The following is a 16581-nucleotide window of genomic DNA, read 5'->3' on the forward strand; positions in this document are numbered from 1 at the left end:
TAAAAGATGTCATGAGTACTGAAATCAGTTTGGACTTCTTATTCGAATTAACTTCTTATCTAGAAAACATAGCCAGACCAATGAGGACCCTGGACTTCATGATAGGAGGATATGTTTCACAGGCACATAACACACAGGAAATGGATGAAATAGTGAAATTAGCGAAATGGAAGATAGAACAGGCGAAGTCAACTATGCTCATCATGGTCTCCAAGAGACGAAACACTGTCACCTTCACAAGTGAATCAACGATTGAACGAAAGTGCCGCACATCCTTACATGCTGTTCACCTTTGTCCTCTGTACATTTTCACATTTCACCCTACTGAAACAGTTCCTTGTGAAAGGGCTATCATAAGAACTCACCACATTCATAATCACTGCAACTTCACTTTTGCTCCAGATAAGCTTGTACACCATCAACGCACTGGACACTCACAATTTTTTTATTTCACTCATAACACATCAGTTTATATAGTCTGTCCAGATATACCACCATCTCATACTTCAACCTCAGGATTATACATAGCACGAGACTACTGTGCGGTATTTACACCATCCATGTCTACTTTATCCACCATCAATCACTATGCCATCCCCAATCATACACACAAACATTTCCACCCACTACCTAATATGGACTTAAACATGATCACAAGTATTAAGCTGACTTCACCTAAGTTTGAAACTATGCAACTGATCAATGAAACAATGAAGCCCTGGGATGATTTGTGTTCGAGTATGTTCAACCCATATTATGTGTATAGCCCAGCACCTACTGTCTTTATAATCTTCTGTATTGTATTTGCAGTAGTGCTGTTCGCAATGCACAGAATGCATGCAAGAATTGCAAATTTGGAGTCAGCATTTAGTGGGGGTAGAGTAAGCATTCGAGTTAACCCCCCCAAATGAAGTGTACATATTTTGTATACAGTAGCCTATTAATTTTATTTAAAAAAAAAAAAGAAGACTGACACATGATATCGAAGTATACTAGTATCATTATCTCTACATGAAATATTAATAGCTCTTACCATAATCTTAACTTTGACCATTTTTTTTTTTTTTTTGCATATATGCATATGACTATTATACATACACATCTTACAATGTCATACAATAACCAATTTAACCATATTGCATTTGTTCAATTACATATACAATTTGTTTAAAATGAATTATGTTTCTAGAATATTATTAGGCCAGTACAATATTAACATGAAGATTATATCGATGCAATATTATAATCAGTGTTATGTATTAACAGATTAGCATATGTCAATGATGATTGCTGTCGGAGGACCGCCAGCTGGCGTGACCGAGCGATGTCAGGAGTGTAAAATATCTTAATACATAATAACCAGCAACATTCATAACACAGTCTAGAGGTTAGGTCAATGTCAAACGTGGGGGCCAAAGGAAGTGACGTTAGCACCTCTCCAGAATGTCTCACTCCAGCACAATAGCCCACAAACAGCACCTCGTGACCATACACACATATACACATATACACACACACACACACACACACACACACACACACACACACACAGGCTTCTAGAACATTTCCACGACAGTATAGCCCACGTGACACGACCCCTGCTAAACAATAATGTAGGAATCAGAGCTCAGAACGGGGCAAGCCATAGAACCGGCTGGTAGTGGAGAGATCAGATAAGAAGAGGGGTCTGACTAGACTTAGTAAAATAAGTCCCTGTGTAATACATATGCTGCTCAACTTAGACTTTCTTTGAAGATAATAAATCAAGATCAACTCCCTGTATTCATCTTTAACTCCTCCTGCTCTTCGATTACCAAAATAACTTTAACCAAAACTCAAGACTATATTATAAGACTAAAGAGTTACATATATATAAATGATGGCTACGAAGTCCCATCAGTTTCTGTGCTGCTGCTGCTATTACTGCTGTAGTCCCATGTACATGAAACGTGAAATCATCTGAACCGAAATATCACCCAAGTAGAGTAAACTAAGATAAAATACCACCTTCCTGGCAGTAGAGATTGGTTGTTTAGACATATAATGGTTGTTAAGAAAATTCCTAACAACATGATAGAACAAGTTACCATTAAAGCCATTATTTACGAAACATTTTCCTAGGAAGCAAATCTCATCAGGGAGTAGAGAATATGTAGAAGAGAGAAAAAATGCCCTAAGTAACAAGGTTCAAAATCTTTTAAACCTGTGGGGTCGACTCCTGCCACGTTATATGTCTACCTAAGGTACACAAACCATCTCTTCCCCTCTGTCCCATCATGGCTGCCTACAATACTGCTACATTTAAATTGTCAAAGTTTCTTGTCCCACTTGTGAATGTCCTAACCACCAATGTGTTTACATGGAGGAACTCGTACGAGTTTCCAGATTCCCTGTCCAAAATGAATATACTGTATATAAATGAAACTTATTTCATGTGCAGTTTTGATGTTGCCTCACTTTTTACTACTATACCCATTGATGAAACTATAAACATAATTTTGAACATGCTCTGCAAAGACATTCAACTTTTCAGGGGAAAGACAAGAAATGTATTCAAAGAACTTTTGGCCCTTTGTGTTAAGGATGGGTTGTTCATTTTCAATAACGAACTCTACAGATTAATGGTGTTGCTATGGGATCACCCCGTGGACCTATTTTTGCCAACATCTTATTATGTTATTATGAGAAACTATGAGTGAGACATTGCCCAACTACTATTAAACCATGGATGTACCGAAGGTGTGTCGATTATACATTTGTCATATTTAGAGATAAAAGCCATGCTCAGGATTTTTTGCACTATATTAACACTCGTCATGATAACATACAGTTCACGACTGAAACAGAGTCCAACGGTTGTCTCCTATTTTTTGATATCCTGCTTAGGAGAGATAATGGTAAATTCCTGTGTTCTGTGTTCCGTAAGCCTACTTTCTCAAGTTTGGGGTTACAGTTTTTTTCAGTTATTGTTGCAAAATGTTTAAAGTCAATGCTGTTTAGACCTAGCTATATAGGGTATTTTTTTCTCTCATCTACATATTCTGTATTCCATGATGAGATTTGCTTCCTAGGAAACTATTTTGTTAATAATGGCTATAGTGATAACTTGTTATATCATCTTGTAAGAAATTTTCACAACAACTGTTACCTGTCTAAACAACCAATCTCCACTACCAGGAAGGAGGTATTTTATCTTGGTTTACCCTACTTGGGTGATATTTCTGTTCAAATGAAACACCGTTTAATTCACAACCTTGTCAAAATCTCTCCTCAAATTAACTTTAAGATTATACTAAGTAATTCATTCATAATTGGCTCTTTTTTTTTTTCATGTTATAGCCCCTTTTCCGACCGACCTACGTTCGTCTGTTGTTTATTATTTCACTTGCCTAGGTTACCAGGTCGGGTATATTGGTAGCACAATCCATGCTTTCAAGGTTAGGACAGACGAACATATGGGTCAGTCGAGCAGGACAGGGCGAAGACTCAGGTCCCCTCCTCAGTCAGCAGTAAGAGACCATTGTGCATCTCGTGATATCATACTTAAAAAAGAGTATCATAAAATATTAGCTTATATGTAGGTGATGGGGAATCACCCTCTGCCGGCATAGTCTGACAGCAGGCAGAGGGAAATTCCCCCATCACCTACATATAGGCTCAGTTTTCAGTATGCCTGAATAAGCCACAGGATAAAGTAGTCGGGAATAAAACACATCTCTATTTCACCCGTGTTTCCTTCCACCTCCTTCCCACATTTGCTTCTTCATCAAACACTAACTTACGATTGCGAGAATCAATTTTTTTTAAGACCCCTAACCCATCTTTAACACTATGTTTTGCAGTACCTCTTTATGTTATGTAACTGTTTATGTGTCCTTTCCCATCCCCCCTTTTTTCTTTTCTCTTTTAAACCGTGTGTCTGAGTATGTCTTTTCACTTACCCGACATTGTGGTTGGTTTTTAGTGTTTTGATTTGATTGTTTTTTTTTTTTCTTTTAGATCACTGATGATGACATTTTGAATGTCGAAACAGTTGTTATAAAGACGCTGTTCACGTCAACACTCGTTGTCCTCTTCCTTCTGAAGTTGAAGTGCCCTATGAATACCCCACTACCTGTACTCCATAACTATTAGATACATAAGCATGGTGGGAAATCCCGGGATAAAATTAGTTTCCAAACATTTGTATGGAAAAAAATAAGGGTCTTCAAGTGTTACACTACAAGTACGATATTATGGTCACCCCACTTCGATTGCTCTCCCATACAGGAAAAACAAAACATAAATGAGTCACTTCTTTGTCTTTAATGTTCTATATGGTAATGGACCAGGTCTGTATAATTTTGTGTGGGATTTTGACCAACTTTTTTTGAGTTATTACAAAGAACAAGTTTCGTTGACCTTCATCTACTTTTCAGTATCACAGGTCAAAAAATGTCCAAAAATTACTAAATTTCAATGTCAGTTTACTCATACACTATTATATATACATAACCATGGAAAAAAAATATATCATTATAAAATTATTTTCCAAACATCTGAATTGAAAAAAAATAAAAATGAAGGCCATTCGTTGTGTCACATTACAATTATTCAGACATCCCACTGTTCAATTATTCTATCATACAGGAAAAAAAATAAGACATAAGTGAGGTACTTCTTGGCCCTAGAAGAGATGTCTGGTCCTGGACCATACTTGTATACTTCCTGGTGACAATTTGACCAAACAAGTATTGAGTTTTTGGCCAAAAAAAAAAAAAAAAGAAGTAGTTTTAGTGACCTTGCCCTTTTCAAGGCCACAGGTGGAAAAAGTACAAAAATAATGAATTTTCAATTTCATTTTACTCCAGAACTGTTGTAGATACATGAACATGAAAGGAAATCCCCAAATAAAAGTATTGTCGAAACATTTGTATGGAAAATTTTGAACGGCATTCATTAGTACAGTAATATGATATTTTGGACATCCCACTTTTCGACTGCTCCCCCTTACAGGAAAAAATGAAATATAAATGAGGCCCTTCTTGGCCCTAGACGTTTTGTCTGTTCCTCCACCATATTTGCAGATTTGTATTATTCTTGGCGGCAGTTTCATCGACGGTTTTTGAATTATTACAAAACAAGTAAGGTTTGCCTGTCAGCAATATTCTCATATTTGGAGATCAATAACACTCTCTGACACTTAAAGTCTTCTAGTTATAATAATAATAATAATAATAATAATAATTATTATTATTATTATTATTATTTCATAAAAAAGCTTGTGAAACTCGTAGGATCAAATATAGTTTCCCTTACTAGTGATAGATTGATCAAAATGAAAAATATTTTGCTGAAGGAGATGGAACTCGAAGGAAATTACACCTAACCGCGAAAACGTATCTATAACTGCATACCTCTTAGGCTACGTGGCCTGCATTATGGAGATGAATGAGAAGCCTGGCACTGATAGGTATCAATTATGTAGGAATTACTTTTGTTGCTATGGCACCCAGACTTATCTGAAATGAGAACCCAGTGGACAGTGGGCCTTGATTTTCCATCTGCAGACCACCGTCCCTCTCTTGGGAGATTATTAAATAGCTGGAGGATACACTTGTATTACGAGGTAGTGGAGATGCCTGATTATATCGATACCAACACATGAAAGTGTCCTCTCCACAACCACATGGGAAATATCAGAACAGCTAGCAAAAGTTGCCAGATAATACAAGACCCGCAACGCTTGATGATATATCCAGGTACCAAATTATTCTGCTGGGTGACCAGGGACAAGGGAGAAACATTGCCCACGAGTCTGACTGGCCCGAGAATTTACTTTGGGTTTGTCCATTTGAAAACAGAACTTGCTAACCAATGTACTCTCCTGGGGAAGGGGGAGGGGGAGGAGGGAGAATACTTCCCCAGTATCTCTGCTTGTCGTAAGAGGCTAATTAAAGCGGCCTATTTATCCCCAATCTTTCTCTCTTTACTTTGCTTTTGTCCTCTCTTCTGTCCCACCTCTCCTGAAATTTCCTTGTTTCTTCCGGGCTTTATTTCCCTTCTACTCCTATCAGGTTAGACATTTGATTTTATGACATGGATAGTTTAAGGACTTCCAACGGGCTCCGACTCCTTCTCCCTTCCTCTCTATTCTAGAATGCTAATCCATTTCATTACCAAACCGCTTCATTACTAAAACCCTTCAACGCTGGCCTTAGTGCCATACAATTAATTTATGTCGTCGTGCTAGTTCTTGATTATTCCTTCCTTTCCTCCTCCTTACCGATGGTCTCTGAGGGTTAATTTGTACGGGATTAAGCAAAGCGAAAAAAAAAAAAAAATCCAGCTTTCTCAGTCTGGTTGAATATTACCGGTTTAACTCACAATTTTATTTTTTATTTATTTATTTTTTTTTTTACGTGTCCGACTCTGGGCAAAGGCTCAGAGCCTATTTCTTAGGGGCAGTCACCTATCCCAAGGCCCAGTAGTCCTACACCTCCACATGTCACCATTTCGGCGCTAGAATCTTGGCCTGGACTGGAAAAGATTCTAGTTTCTTCTTTTCTATCCTCACCCAGCAAGAGGCTAGAGCTAGGAACATCAACATAAACAAGATTACTGTGTTCTAGGGGAAGATTGGAACTTTGCATAAATTGGTTGTTGTCTTTAGTGAGTCCACTACTGTCGATAGCGATAAATCCAAGCTACATTATTTTTCTTACCGGTTGCATCAGCAAAATATCATAAGAGTTTGTCTAGGTACAGGACGTGTAAACAAATAATGAACTGCGACCATACAATGTCTACAGAAATCCCAGTCCTTTTTCCGTGTTTATGTATTTAAACGGTGGAAGTATTTTTTTTTTTTTGAATATCCAATATTTTCTTATTTATATGTATGTCTGTTAATTCTATTAATACAGCATAGACATAGAACTCTATATGGTTTATTAATGACGCATTAGGTTCAGAAATATTTACAAGGTAAAAGATCGAACAGCGTCAGTGTTCACTGTGCATTATCACACATCTGAGTAAAATTACATATAGCAGGCGACGTACAATACATGTTTGAACATAGTTACTGTTTTACTTCATTAGAATCAGTTGCCAGACAGTGAGCAGTGACATACAAACCCAGTGATGCCACCTTCAGATCTAATCAGAGTTTTCCGAATGCTGTTTCAGTTTCATAATAATTCCATTAAAAGTGGAAGGACACTACTGTCTTGAAACGTACGAACAACTGGACACCTCTCTTTAGATTCCTTCACCTTTACCTGTGTTTGCCAGGTAGAGTGTAATGCTTCCTGGTCCTCACTAATGGTCGGAAGGTCTGTCTGGGGTTCAGAAATAATCAAGAGAGAATCCATCCTCTCAGTCCTCGCTGCAGTGAACGGTCGGGCGGTTCAGCTACCTACTGTAGTTATACAAACGCCCCTCAACTACTTTCCTATCCAACAAAAGAAGTTAGTGAATTGTAGGAGAAGGGTACCCTAATCCTGCAGTCTACAAGGTTTACGTTTCAGTAGAACCTGGGGCCATAACGGCCAAAACCTTTTAAATTCTTTTAAATATTGCCAATTTGCTTAGCGTGATGTTATTTGGTTTTGTCACAGTTTGCTGGCTGCGCAACGGAATCATGGAAAGCGAATACACAGTTGCAGACAAAAATATCATTCAGTGTTTAGGAAGGGAGGAGGTTGTGTAGATTAGATATTCATTCTTAGATATTCAGTGGAAAAGTTTCTAGAGAAAGGAAAGAAGTTGTATGCAGCCTTCATGGATTTGGAGAAAACATGGCAGGGTGGATAGACAAGGACTGTGGAAAGTATTAAGAATATATGGAGTAGATGGGAAGTTGTTGAAGGCCGTGAAGAGTATGTGTGAGGGCACTAAGGCTGCATTGCGTGTGGATGGTGAACTGAGTGATTTCTTTCATTTGAAGGTTGGATTGAAACAAGGATGTGTCATGTTTCCTTGGTTGTTCAATCTGTATATGGATGGGGTTATAAAAGGGAAACAAGGTAGGGCAGTGGATGTTGGAGTGGCCCTAATGAGAGAGGGCAGTGTTTGGAAACTACCTGTATTGTTGTTTGCAGATGATACTGTGTTGTTACGTGAAGACGAAGGGGAGCTGCAAGGCTTGATGGATGAATTTGGGAGAGTGTGTCAGAAACGAAATCTAAAGGTGAATGCAGGGAAGAGTAAAGTGATGGTCTTCGAAAGAAGTGAAGTCAGTGAATGTACAGTGAGACTGGATGGGGAGGAAATGGATAATGTGAGTGCGTTTAAGTACTTGGGTAGTGTGATGAGTAAGGATGGAAATTTAGAGGGTGAAGTGCTTGAAAGGGTGCAGCAGGGAAGAAAGGTTGCTGGTTCCTTGAAAGCAGTGATGAGAAACAGGGAAGTGAGCATGGAAGTGAAACAGCTACTACATGACAGTATTGTGATTCCAACTCTAACGTATTGAAGTGAAGCTTGGACCTTGCTGGAGGAACACAAGTCAAGAGTGAGAGCAGTGGAAATGAGTTACCTGAGAGGAGTGTGTGGAGTCACATGGAGTGACAGAGTGACAAATGAGGAAGTGAAGGAGCATTGTGGCGTGGTTGTGGATGTAATAGGTAGCGTTAAGAGAAACACACTGACGTGGTTTGTGGTTTGACCATGTGGAGAGAATGGACAGTGAGAGACTGACGAGGAGAGTGTATGTGAGTGAGGTGGAAAGGGGAAAATCGAGCAGGAGGCTAAGGATGAGATGAAGGGATGGAGTGGAGAGGTATATGAGAGAGAGGTGTGTGAGCTGGGAGCAGGACAGTGAAATGACGAGGGACAGAGCAACATGGAGGCGATTTGTTTGTGGCCACCCCTTACAGGATTAAGGCGTCTGGCAATAGATAGATAGATAGATAGTTTTAGTCGTACAGTTATGAAACTCGTAAACAGTATTCTGGAAAGGCCACGAAGATCATAATTTGAAGGCAAAAATCTTTGTACAGTGTGGTCTGTAAATAGCGCTTCACTAGATACTAACATGATTGTATCTTGTGTGTTGTGGGAACGGCTCAGTCTGCTGGTGTGAATGTGGTGGTGGGAGAAGGAAATGAATATGTGATGAGGTGGACGCAAATTACGCCGAATGACCTTGTCAGAAACACATGAGAAATCGCCTGGTGGATTGCAAGTGTTGCCTTGTAAATGGACATTCCTGTATATTGTGAGCAACTGGCCCATTATAATTATTAACGTTCACAACTGTACATTCGAGACCAATACTTCCCTTAAACTAACGAGACACACAGCTGTGAGACTAAATGACCAGCAATACACCGTTCTCAATACGTTACTTAACCCAGTTTGTCATGTTAACCACTGTTCACTCAGTATCATTATATATTTTCCCAAGCCCATTTAGTGTTTTAGGATATCTGCTCTTTTACGTTTGGTGATTTCATGACTGACTAACAGTTTCATGAAGCAGGCAAATTATCCTCCCTCTTCAGAAAGCGGTCTGAGCCGATCTGAGCCCTTCCTGCAGCATAGTATTGGGAGAGTGTAGTTCATGAATCACCCTGTATTCATTCTTGTCAGATGAGGTGGAACCTCTTATCGTGTGCTCTATGCCCTAGAAATGCCAGGCGCAATGGTAAGAGTACAAACACAAAGTTCGTTCGCCTCTCCCGCCTTTTTTTACTGATGGATTTATAGATGCAAGTAGGAGACGAAGTGGACGAGCGTGCATTCCCTCACCCACAGATGGTTAATAATATACAACTCAGTCCTGTCCGCCACATTGAAGAGTCTGTGATTCCAACAATAAGTACAGGCAGGAAAGGCCAACAATCTTTTGTAGCTGACTGTTCATACAGCTCGATGCCTTTCTGTACATACCATGACCTATACAAGTATATTTGTCAGGTTGAGGGTAATGTTTTACGGTGCTCACTGAGGTCACCCCGGGCCTTACTTGCTGCAGCATAAATGGACGCAAATTCCTGGAACTGGAGTCCATTGCTTTGTTAAATTATGGGGTGCACTTCCTCAGTCATTGGGCAAGTTGTCGATATCCCTAAAATTTTCATGGCTTGAGATTGAATGCAGAGTGCAACACCATTCAATATCAGAATGCCTTTCACATTCGCGTTAAAATAGCGTCATCCAAAAGTAGTGTGATGGTATCAGTTTAGTGTGACGAACAAAGAACATACCAGTAAGCGACAAGATAATCTTAACGCGACTCTGAAATATTTAAATATATATATATATATATATATATATATATATATATATATATATATATATATATATATATATATATATATATATATATAAATAACATGCCAGAGTCGTTGTTCAACTGATGTAAGCGTTTCTGATAGTTTTATTTTTTACACTGAATTTAAATTCCTCCATTACTTTTGGCGGACTTTAAGCGGGAATATATTATTAACCTTCAGAAAAAATTCTAGAAGGGAAGTGGTTAGTGAAGGCTGCCGTATAGTCCATTACTTTAGTTTCAAAAGTATTTACCAACCTTAGTAAAATAGTCACAATAGAAGAAGAATGAAATCAAATTTATTTCCTCTGGCTGTAGAGGTTAAATGCAGCTACGAGTTTGATTATCGGTTCATTAGTGACAAAAGTGCGTTCATCTATCTATCTATATACCTAGGCTGCTTCCCCCAAGGAAAGGGAGGTAGCCGAGACAGGACGACACACTCCCCATTTACTCATCTATTCAAACACATTCATTCGCATCTTATCCCCAAGGGGAGAACGGACAGATCCTCACCGCACCACACCGCACAAGGGTCAACTGCGCAATGCAATCAGTGACATCCGCAGCAGGGCCCGACAACAGAGCTAGTTTACCCCTGCCATATCATAACAGACCCATCCCCTTACCCGCACCGTTTATAAATAATGGAAAAAAAAAAAAAATCATCATTATTATTAATATACTCGTCCCAAGGGATGGGCAATGTCCATACATCATCATCATCATCATCATCATCATTACACACTACGCACTACGAGAAATAAATAGGAAGGATCGATCAGTCACTATCACCGTTATCACCAACATCATCCCAGTCATCGTTACTATAACTATTATTCAGGGAATTGGTCTGACTGACTAAATTTAATCCAGAAGCAGAAGTGATAAAGAAGGACTAGGGAAGCAATTAACATTGTTCAGTGAATTAGCATTCCCGTCTTTGAAAGTTCGAAATTTGTTTCTCCTTTTTCCCTCCTTACTCCGTTGTGCTCACTAGCGACCTGAATGGAAATATAATTGTTGCGTGTCATATTCCACGGGAAGATTGGCCCTTTCCGAAATAATATTATCTACCTTAAAGACTCTAGTGCAGTCAATAGGCATAAATTTTAAATAATGTTCTTTTTGACATTCTTTTTCGGGGGAGCCAGTTGTGCGTGGTTAACAACTCCAGCTCGTAACTGGATGAACTCGAGTTTGATTCTCGGCCGGACAGACTCTTGGACAGAGATTGCTTCCCCTTGCTCTTGCTCTCTCAGCAGTTGAATTTTTTTTTTTTTTTTTTTTTTTTTTTTTTTTTTATGTGTCCGACTCAGGGCATAGGCTTCACAGCCTGCTATCAAGACCCAGCAGTCCTCCTACATACCATTCACCTCTACATGTCACCACTTCGGCGCTAACACCCACCGTCCATATTGAATACATGCTAGGGCTGTTTCATACAGGACTGGTGTATTGGTATTAACGGGGGTATTTTTACGACATGTCGGCGGGTCTTCTGGTAGATCAGTAAAGCCTGATTTAATGAAATTCAAATCCTTAAACTGTTCCCTGCCCTAGCCGGGATTCGAACCTGGGTCCGGTGGGACTGCAGGCCACCTCTCTATCGATTGAGCCACCGTCCCTAGAGTGGGTCGTATTTAATGGAAGACTGTGACTTAGTAAAATTCGTAGCCTTCCTTAATGAGCCTCATGCAGTCAACAGGCATATTTCCCACGCCATCTCTGAATTTCTCAGCTCCGTCCCAAAGCCTTTCCATTAACAATGATCCTCATCTTTGCAATATTATATGAGGGGATATGGTATGATTTTCGTTAGTATTTTCATTATTACTATCGTGATGATAATGATGATGGTTATGGTGATGATGTATGGTTCCTCTCTATCCCTCGGAATGTTACAATGGTAACGATGACGACGATGTTGGTGATAATGGTGTTGATTTATATTGTTTGTTGATTAAGGAAGTACTTGTATCTGCACTGGAGTGCTGGCCCAATATCTTTCTTTCTTTTTTTCCTGTTCAGCTCGATAGCTGAATTATTATTTCAATTATGTATTCTCCTAACTTCTAATTTGGTTAGATGTGATTTTCGAACTAAAGCGATTAGATGTAGCCTTCACTATGTGTAACTCCATCAACAGTAGCAGAGTCTCCTAAGCTGAATACAATAGTTTTTCAATAGAAAATTATTATAAACAAGAACGAGTCCAACGGGAGTGCAACACCCGCCCACGAACTGGTCTAACGGCAGAAAAATTCACTTTGGCCTTTGACCCTGAGTGATCATTCTCAACATCGATTTAATTCATTTTTGTCCAACCCTTAACCTTGACACAAGCTTTCCAATCCTTAACCCTCACACAAGCTTTCCAATCCTTAACCCTCACACAAGCTTTGACTGAAGTAAGATCAAAACTTTATGAGTTGATTTGGCAAGTGACCTTGACATTTTTCCATTCCCTTTGATCTTCACCTGTGATTGTTCTGAAAATAGAGTCGTTTTACCCTTAATTTTACCTGAACTCTTCCACAAAGTTTAGTGTACATACGGTAATAACTGTTTAAGTTCACCTTAATGTGAGACATTGACCTTTGATTTATTGTCCTCCAAAAGAATAGATCAACCTGTTGGGTCATCCTATCCTTATCCACTTAAAATGATCCTGTGCATATCCAAACTTTCTTCGTTATTTTGTTCACACCCAGACTCATTAGCTTTGACTTTGTCCTGTGACCTTGACCATTGGCAGCAAAATAGAATCCTTTCAATTTTCCCTTACCTTAATACCATGAAGCATGTTTGGTTCAGAAACCATCAAAACCGTCTGAGCTAACCTAGCCCTTTGACCACGGACTTTTCCGTTTCTGTTTGACTTTAACCTTCATCATTGTTCCTAAAATCAGATGCTTTAATCCTTGCACCATTGTCAACATATCCACAAATTTTGGTCTAAATCTGATGAAAATGGCATAAGTTAACCTTGCATGTGAACTTGACCAGTGACCTACTGTTCTAAATGCAATAGGTTTATTCGTTGGCTGACCGTTAACATTTCCATTAAGTTCTAGTAAAATCTGATGAAAACTGAGTAATATTGTTCACATACACACACACACACACACACACACACATACACACACACACACACAAGTCGATAAAAACAAAACACCCTCTCTCATTTCGCGAATGGATATAATAATATTATAGAGTACAGAATGGAGTGTACTTGCAGCAGTGAATCCCAGATCATGAAAATTTCAGATACATGAACAACCTGATACATGACAAAGTACACATGTCCTGTTATAACAAGGCAATAGACTCCAGTGCCGGGACCTTGGACCATTTTTTGTATTAGGAAACTGAGGTAAACTGACCCAGGGCGTCCATCAGTGGGAAGCAGAAGGCATCACTACCTTCAACTCTGCAAATGTAAGCATAAGTCAGGAAATATAGGACACATAGCCCACTGTTGTATGTTCGCTCGCCGGCATTTGTTACCCTCCACCTGACAAAGCCTGAGGAGGGTGTTGTTATCACTGGGATCAATAGGCATACTTCCGTAGAGTTGGGCAGCAGGACGGCTGGCCAGGCATAGAGGTTTCGTCTCCGGCCCAGAACTCAGATAAGGTTCACTATAGTCATGAGATTTCACATAGTTATGTGTCTTATAGTGAACTGGTGCCTTTTTTGATAGCTAGAATGTTGTGTCTTACGTAGTTCTTTTTCTAGTAATGGAAAATTAAGATTTTTTTCAGAGATTTCAGTGTGACATGTGCAAGGAATCTGAAGGGCAGAGGTTCTGTGACCTCATAGTGTTCGCCTTATGCCCACGTTTAGAAAAAAAGTTTGGAGGGATGAGGGATGTTATGCGCTTGGTTAGGTGTGCGGGGAAGTGGGGCGTATGTGCTTGGTCATGTAGAGAGTTGCAACAGTGTAGCTTTGCCTATGATTTCTTCCCTACCGTTAATTTTGCCTTCTGATGGGGAGAAATATAGCCAGCATTTGATATTTACTGATAACGTGACCTATTCGTTTTGTTTATTTTCATCCAATGGAACCAAGTCACTACCACAAACTGAATGCTAAATTTGGGTTGTATGAAGTTCAGTGAGTTCTAAGCCTCATTTTCCTGCTGCCACTTGAACAAGTAAAACCAGCTGTGTCCGTTACCATGATATTTTCATGTAGATTTTTTTTTTTTTTTTTTTTTTTGACCATTCCCAATCGCCCAGGAGACTGGGAGCATGTCCACCTGAGACAAAAGTGCGTCAGTTGACATGCGCAGTGGTCTCAGGCAGAAAGAAAACCAAATTTGAGCTAGGCTGTCGCTCCGGCGACATCACAACAATGGCCGGCAAAGTAGAAACTGGATTGGGGCACTCCTATTGTGTTATTAAAGTAAAATAATACGACATGTAGTGATAAGGATGATGGTTATCTTAAGTTATTATGTTTGTTTTGAACTGTTATTTAAGCTTTACAATAACAGTGATGGTTTTTTTTTGCAAAATAGAGCAGATGTAGACAGATAGGTACACCAGTCCTGTATGAGACAGCCCTAGCATGTATTCAATATGGACGGTGGGTGTTAGCGCCGAAGTGGTGACATGTAGAGAGGTGTATGGTATGTAGGAGAACTACTGGACCTTGAGAGCAGGCTGTGAAGCCTATGCCCAGAGTTGGACACACACACACAAAAAAAAATAAAGGTGGTGAGACTGCTGCGATGAGGGTTCATAATGGTGCACCGAAATAACATCGAATGATCGTGGCTATGGAGATACATAAAAAGAAGATATTGTTACTGGCTGATTTTTGGACAGAATCTATATCGTAACGAGTAACTGATACATTAACTGGGTAATAGGCTTCCTGGGAATGCATCTGATAGTTAAAGAATATGCAACAGTGTAACTCAGAAAGAGAAGATCCCATAACAAATTGGTAAGAAGTCACGAGACCATTTTGGGTGATATTATTATAAACCTTGACGGCTATTTGATGCTCTGACCTCCCACCCGGTGCTTACATATCGTCATTGCCCCGGCCACTTATCGTTGACCAACACGAGGCAGGAGGAGGAAAACAAGTCGCAGTCAGTTTTGCTGCCGATTCGGTGCACCTGACTGATGAAGAAATCACTTGATTGGTCAAACTGGCAGCAGGAACATGAAACTTTGGCGATGAAATACTAAATGACTCTCTTTGATTATCTGTGAAATCGACCTTTACTCTAACTGTATCTGACCATTATCTGAACTGACAGGGGTTAGAGATTTCTGTACGGTTCGAACAAATGGGACAATGCAGTTCGAAGCATTTTACTTCACTTGTAAATTCTAGGATAACACTGGTTCTCAAATAATCTAGTTCTGGGAATTCCCAATGAAATGTCTTCGTTCGATGTAAAGCCCTGACTACAACTTTCTTTCCGCAAGGGTTGGAGGTAGAGAGTGTTCAGAAAATATGAGTCACGAGTGTACAGTTGTGGTCCTTAACTGCTTTAGTTTTCACCATCCTTACTCATTAACAACACCTAATGAGGTCTTACTAAACTGTCTAGTAATATTCCAAGGGGTTGGATAGACTAGGATCTCGTTAGACAAATTGACCTAAGGCAAGCAACGACCTCCTGAACAGGGCTCTCAGTTTTAAGGAAATTTCCTTAGATTGAGAAACCTGAGGTTATATGAAGAAATTTTTAAGAATACGGGGATTTTAAAGAAAATTTGAAGAAATTTGATGGAATTTACTTGAAACATCTGAGGATTTTTAACGATTTTTAGAGAAAAGCAGAGTAGGCGGTGGCTGAATCGGTAAAGAGGCGGCCTACAGTCCTGATGGACCCAGGTTTGAATCCCGGCTGGGGCAGGGAACAGTTTAAGGATTTGAATTCCATAAAAAAACAGACTTTCCTGATCTACCAGAAGACCCGCCAACATGTCGTAAAAATACCCCCGCTAATACCAATACACCAGTCCTGTATGAGACAGCCCTAGCATGTATTCAATATGGACGGTGGGTGTTAGCGCGGAAGTGGTGACATGAGGAGGTGTAGGAGGACTACTGGGCCCTGGGACAGGTTACTGCCCCCGAGATATAGGCCCTCAAGCCTTTGCCCAGAGTCGGACACACACACACACACAAAAAAGCTAACAATCAACTGTCAGGGGGAGGCTATATGATGTCTTTGAGTTTTTTTTTTTTTTTGGTTATATCGCTACCACGCGCTGGCGAAAAAAAAAAAGATAATTCATTAAAAATTATTTACAATTAAGATTTATAAGTTTGGTTATTATGCATTTGGAAAT

This window comes from Coenobita brevimanus, chromosome 52 (genome assembly GCF_032717465.1).
Source record: "Coenobita brevimanus isolate Jiangsu-jjx chromosome 52, ASM3271746v2, whole genome shotgun sequence".
Taxonomy (NCBI): domain Eukaryota; kingdom Metazoa; phylum Arthropoda; class Malacostraca; order Decapoda; family Coenobitidae; genus Coenobita; species Coenobita brevimanus.